At 44.0% G+C, this 6,390-nt stretch overlaps 1 protein-coding gene across 8 annotated transcripts in view; it reads right to left on the bottom strand.

The window, feature by feature from the left end:
* NCKAP5 (NCK associated protein 5) overlaps nt 1–6,390 on the bottom strand; it is a 1,063,199-nt gene that overhangs the window by 128,170 nt on the left and 928,639 nt on the right. The gene's annotated exons all lie outside the window — the stretch shown is intronic.

Below are 6,390 nucleotides of genomic sequence, written 5' to 3'. Positions count from 1 at the left end.
AAAAAGGAAAGCCTGACTTACAGTGTCGTAAGCCTACAAGTGCTTATATTTCTCACATAGCAAGATGTCCGGAGGTAGGCAGTGCAGGCCTGCTGTAGCGGTTCATTGAAATCATCAAGGAACCAAACTCTTCCCATCTTTGGGCTCTGTCATGGTTTTTTTTGGCGGGGGGCGGCTGGGGAGTTCATGCCAAGGTGGCTGCTACGCATGCTGGCATTGCCTCCATCTTCCAGACAGGAAGAAGGGATAAGCGTGAATGAAAAATACCACAGCTGTGTCCAATCCCCTTTATCCAGAAAGCCAAAGCTTTCTGGTAAGTCCCCATTGCAGAGTTCCATTTAGGTCTCACAGGCCAGAACCAGGACCATGTGGACTCTTCGAGGAGAAACAGAAGCTGAAAAACAGTGTATATGGCTTTCTAGTTTCTGAAGTAGAGGAAAGAAAGGAGAAGGATGTGACTGAGTGTGGTGGTCATGACTGCTGCTCGTCAAGTATGTCTAAGTCTCTCTCCTACTGGGAATGTGTCGCCTTGTGTTTCCCGACCCCTTTGTGGTTGGGTGGGGCCATGCGACTAGCTCTGGCCAGTGAACTGTGAGGGTGGTGCTCCAAACCAGAGTGCTTTTAACAGTGAGGTGTGGTCTCCCAGAATCCTCTTCTTCCTGGCCTGGTGACTAGCAATGTTTGAGATGGTGTCTGCTCCATCAGTCATATCTCCTGAGTGTCTAAGAGGCGCAGAGCTCCCCTGCTGACCGACGAGGGCCACGTAACATGAAGAAGAAATGAATCTTGATGTTTGAAGCCACAGAGATTTTGTAATTGCTTGTTACCACAGCATAACCTAGCCTGTCCTGACTGATTCAATGCGTCAACCTGAAACGTCAGCCAGAAGGAACAAATTTGAGAGGCAAAAGTAGTCTCAGGAAGGCCAATGTATTAGCCATCGTGGAACCTGATATCAGCGGGATGATATCCTGAAGCCAACTTTCTCGACCTCAAGTGCAGTTAAGTGGACTTTAATTCATAATGTGAAAGCCGTCCTTGTACTACCCACAGGACACAGACAAATTATCCCTCTCTCCCGTGTCTCTAGGTGAGTGGCTAATGAACCAGAGTATGTTCAAGGTAAGCCACCAAATTTAATATGAACTTCCAGGATGACCATCCACAAACATTTAATGCATGATAATGAAGATGGCATAGTTTAGGACAAGCCTAGTTAATGATACAATTCACATGTCTGCCTTGCTGAGCCTGCCCTTAAGAAGAAGAAGAAGAAAAAGAAAACCCAGGCAGGGGCGAGGTGACTGAGAGTTAAAGCATTAATGACCTCTTCAGTTACATTAAAGATCTGATTTTATCTCTAAATATAGTATTTCACATCCTCAGCAAAGTCAATAGAAATTCATTCAATAGTGACGGGGCTCTTCCATAAGGACCCCAAAGGTACCAGCATCCAACCAGTGTAACAGAGGGCAAATCAGATGGGGGAGGAAAGGGAGCACTAGTAGAATTCAATACAAAGGAGGTGGACTGCTTGACTTGCCGTTTCAAGTTTCACTGTTGCTCACATTTCACTTTTAACTACTATCCTTGGGCTGATCATGGGACGGGAGAGGCGAGCCACATGGATTTATGCCAGCAAGATGGTTGATGCCACAACAGATGGTAACACAGAATCTTACGCAACATACTCATGTGCTAAAAACCGCTTAACATAACTTGAGTTAGGTTCATCTGGTTTGAAATGCGTGCAGAGTGGGGTGTGCGGCAAAGGGGACAGTAAATGGCCCCAAGCGTGACTGCTGATTCGGTCCTTTCTCGGCAGTCACGCTCTAGTTCTCACTCGCAAAGGTCAAAGGAAGACCACTGTCACGTAATGCTACACTTCCCTGGAGTTTTTACTTGCTCATTTAACAGGAGGGATGAGATCATTCAGCTCCTCCTTTTGTAAAATCCAAGTATGGATTGCTTTCTACACTCCCTGAATGTGTACATGTCTCATTTTTTCTTTTGGTGGTTTTCATTTCAAGTGTCAGTTTTTAAAGCAAAAAATAAATATTACATATTTAGGGATATCAATAGTTGCGGTGATGGTTACAGTTTCTTTTCAAGATTTCAATGGATTCCCACCCTACCATAAAAAGGATAATAAACCCTTTCAATCTTTGAATCATTTAATTTTATGTCTTCTTTTGGTATTTCATTTGGGAGTTATGGCGTGTGAGATATGCACCATGATGGGAAAACAATTAGTCAGCACACCTGTTGTTTATTCACACTGTGTTCAGGGAGGGCCTGCTGGAGCTGTTATTTTATTCCACAGCATGGTGTCAAGCAGGGGGCTTTCAGAGGTGACCTGATGACACCAGATTCTACTTTTATTTGTATTACATGCCTTGGGCCTTGCCCTCCTGTTGGAATGATTCTTGCTTCTCACGTCAGAATCCTGTTTGTAACCCACAACAGCAGTAAGATTTTCAGGTTTAAAAGAAAAATTAGAGTTCAGATGTGCTACAGGAGTGAGTAGTGAGAAAAATGATAAAAGTAGCAGAGACAATGATCCCTTATTGAATATCAACTGTGCCCAGGTGAAACACGAAGTTTAGAGATAAAGAAGTGGGGAGAAAAACAGGCCATTCTAGGTTTGTCCATAATACAGGGGAAGAAATGTTCTGTTTGCTCCCCCTTCTGTTAACAGGCTGTGGTGGTAGAAGGAAGTAATACACGTTAAAGAAAATTTAAACTCTGCTTAAAATTTTGATTGGGGGCACATGAAGCCAATAACAAAAAATTGTAATTTCACAGCTTTGGCCAGTTCTCTGGGTGGGTATCTGGGGGTGAAGGACTATTTTATTTAAGACAATGGTTCTCAATCTATCAGACCTAATGTCCCTTGGAAACACATGTATTTAAAAAAAATTCCCCATTTACTGTTTACCAATGATATTCATAGGTAGTATAACCCACTGCACAGAAAAAAGAAAAATTAACATAGCAGGCTTGGCTGCCATCTCTTGAAAGGCCCACTTACAAGGGCGAGTCTGAGCTGGCGTCTGGATTTTGGAGGGCTCCCACCGCCGTAGCTAATCAGAGTGGCTCACTGTGCCTAAGCTGCTTGTACAAATGATGTGGTTTGTGCTGAACGCCTGCTTTCCTTCTGGGAGTCTAGAATTTTGATACATGCTGGGTAAAGGGTGCCTATGTGACCAGCCCTTAATAAAAGTCCTGGGCACTGAGGCTGTACCGAGCTTTCCCGGTAGACGACACTCCACACATGCTGTCACAACCCAATGCCTGTCCTGTGTGACTCTAATAGGAGAGTCTGGAAATCTCGTGGCAGGTCTCCAGACTCACCCTGCGCACCTTGATCCTTCACCGAGTTTGCTTTGGATCCTGTCACTGTAATAAACATATTACTTTCAAAAAATATAATGTTCGAACTCACAGAAAAGGATAAAAAAATATGTAATTTAGGATAAACAATATGCTTTTCGATATGCAAATGCTCAGGCGTTACTCCCTTGCGGGATACAATAAAGTGGCCAGATGCTTGCCCAGTGGAGTCACCACCAATGAAACAGCCATAAATACAGACTCTTCCTGGTTTCTTGTCCTAGAAGTTCAAACACAGTGAGGGCCACTGCAATCAATGATGTGCCTTCCTGCGACAGTGAACAATTCTGGGTAAAGTTTAAAAGAAAACAAAGTTCAGTTTTTCTTGAAGAATGCTGAGAAAATTCAGCTTCTATTAAAACCATGCCCCCAATACTTTGAGTTTCTACATGACATGGTGTCAGGTTCTGTGCTCAGATGATCACGGGCACACATGAAGGCCTGGCGGGAACTCTGAGGCAGTGAGGTCCAAGGGACCAGGTCTGGCATCCTTGGCTCCAGTCCCTGAAACGTCAGTAGTGCTTCCCAAACATCGTGTCATCCAACAAGATGCCCCAGATACCCCCTTTCCAAGGTGTAGGACCACCCCGTTCAGAACTAATGGTCTTTGAGAACATGTGAATGAAACTAGGAGGCCCATAAGCAGGGCCTGCAGCAAATCTGAGATCAGGCAGGCGGAGGTAACAAGAGTTAATCGCACAAAGGGATAAAACAAAGAAAGTAGGAGTCTCCTAGTAGCTGAGAGCAGACCTCAGTTCAGCTTAGTTCAACAAACCTTTCGTGAGCATCTGCAATGCAGTGGGTGCTGTGCAAGGTGGGAAAAGACAAGGCAAGAGAAAAGGGCAGGGAGGAGAAAGTGCTTGTATTCAGAGGCAAACAGACACGCTGGTATCCCCAGAGGTGCTGATACATGAGAGACCGCTTCTCATGCATGAAAAGACCACAAAGAGAGAGTGGAAAATCTCAACTGTCATTCAGCTGGGGACAGAGTGTGGAGGTACAGTCATATAAGAACAATCACAACTGTAACCGTCAAAATGAAGGCCCAGCCACTGTGTGTCAGGCCTGAGCCAGGTCCTTATGTGTTATTTCAATCCTCACAACACCCCTATGAGGTGGATGTGGTTATTAGTCCCATTTTACAGATGAAGAAATAGAGGCAGAGAAAGGTAAAATAACCTGATCAAGGTAAAAACTTAGACAGTCTGACTCCAGAGTGCACGCTTATAAGCTCTATGCTATGAAGAACGATTCAGTGAGAAGCAGTTACAATCACAGTAAAATGTTGCTAGGATTTTCTGAGTCTCTGTTGACTCATGACCTCAAAGTCTCCTGTTTACTGATTCTTGTTTTTGAATGAAGGCCTCTATGGTAAGGTTTAAATATACTTCAGCTGGATTTCTGAGATTTGATAGCACTGTCACTTGGGTTTTACAAAGCCCAAGGTTGACCCTGTACCTGTTTTTAGTTTAGAGAAGCACTATGGTATAGTAGTTGAGACATAGGCTTTGAAGTCACACTCAGGTTCAAATCCAAGTTGAGGGATCTGCCTGATTTTATTTATCACTTACAAAACAGAAATATTTCCTCATCGTATGTTATGGCAATAAATGGAGAGGCTGCGGGTAAACTTCTTAGTGGGGTGTGTGGAGCACAGAGAGTTCACGGTACACAGCTGTTATCATCACGACTCTCCTCAGATAGACAGTGCGCATGTGCGGTCCAGGCCCAGGAGGTGACCATTTCTCTCAGGTGACCCCTCCTACAGCCTTCTTTCCACAGGTAACTGCTGGCTCAGTGCATGACAAAACCGAGAAACAGGTGTTTCCTGCTGGCATTTTCCTGTCCAACCTTCCCTCAGGGTCCTGCCTTAGATGCCCAGACTCCCGATGCTTTTCTAGGGCTCCCCATCTGAGGCCTGTGTGGGCGTGGTCTGGGCAGTGCTCTGTATGACAGGTCTCTCCTCCCACTTAGCTCTCAGCTAAGAGACCTCATATCTTACAAAGGAAATGAGATGGGACCCTGAGATGACAACTAACCAGAGAAAAGCATTTATGAACATTCCTTTATAATTACTAAAAAAATGACACAGTCAGCTCACCAAATGAAGAAAATGTCAGCCATTTTTGACTTATGTACTAATAGTAATATTGGTACAATGCAGTTAGTTTCCATTCATTTGATATCAAAAGAGAATAAAAGCATGGCCTTTGCAGTGAAATAAGGCCTGAATTCTGGGCCTGTGAACTAAATGCCTTTGGGAGAATCTGATACTCATTTCAAGACCTATAAGGATGAGGGAAACAACACCTACCTTATGGAGTATTGGGAAATAAAAGAGAGGATTTATAAAAAGCATTATACAGGCTCCACAAGAGACACTCAGTGAGTCGCAGCTGCTATTATTATCTAGAACAGGGATTTGCAAACCGTAACCTATGGGCCAAATCCCTGTTTGTATAAATGCAATTTCAAAGGAACACAGCCATGCCTATTCATTTACATATTACCTCTAGATGCTTTGGCTGACGATGGCAGACGGAATACTAGTTCTGACCGATAACTTAAAGCCTGCAAAGACTCAAATATTAACTATCTGGCCCTTTGCAGAAAAAAAATAATTTCTGATGTAGAGGAGAAGTTCTCAAATGGTAGCATACGTCAGACTCACCCGGAAGACTCGATAAACTCCCCATCACTGAACCCCATCCCCAGCTTTCGGATGTCACAGGGATGTAATGAACCTGATAACTTGCATTTCTAACTGGTTGCCAGGTGATGCTGATGCTGCTGGTACAGGGACCTCACATGGAGAGCAGCCCATCTGGAGAAACTTTCCAAATCTCTCCTTTTTACAGTTCTAATAGGATGCACACATAGCATCAGGTCTGCTTTGTGGCTGCTGAAATACACATAAGAGGCATGCATTTACTCTATCTGGTGCTCCAACCAAATTTTTAGATTTCAAAACTAGTGAGGTTGGGACTTCCCTGGTGG

Source organism: Tursiops truncatus, chromosome 7, assembly GCF_011762595.2.
Source record: "Tursiops truncatus isolate mTurTru1 chromosome 7, mTurTru1.mat.Y, whole genome shotgun sequence".
Classification (NCBI taxonomy): Eukaryota; Metazoa; Chordata; class Mammalia; order Artiodactyla; family Delphinidae; genus Tursiops; species Tursiops truncatus.
This window is presented reverse-complemented; position numbering and strand designations above follow the sequence as displayed.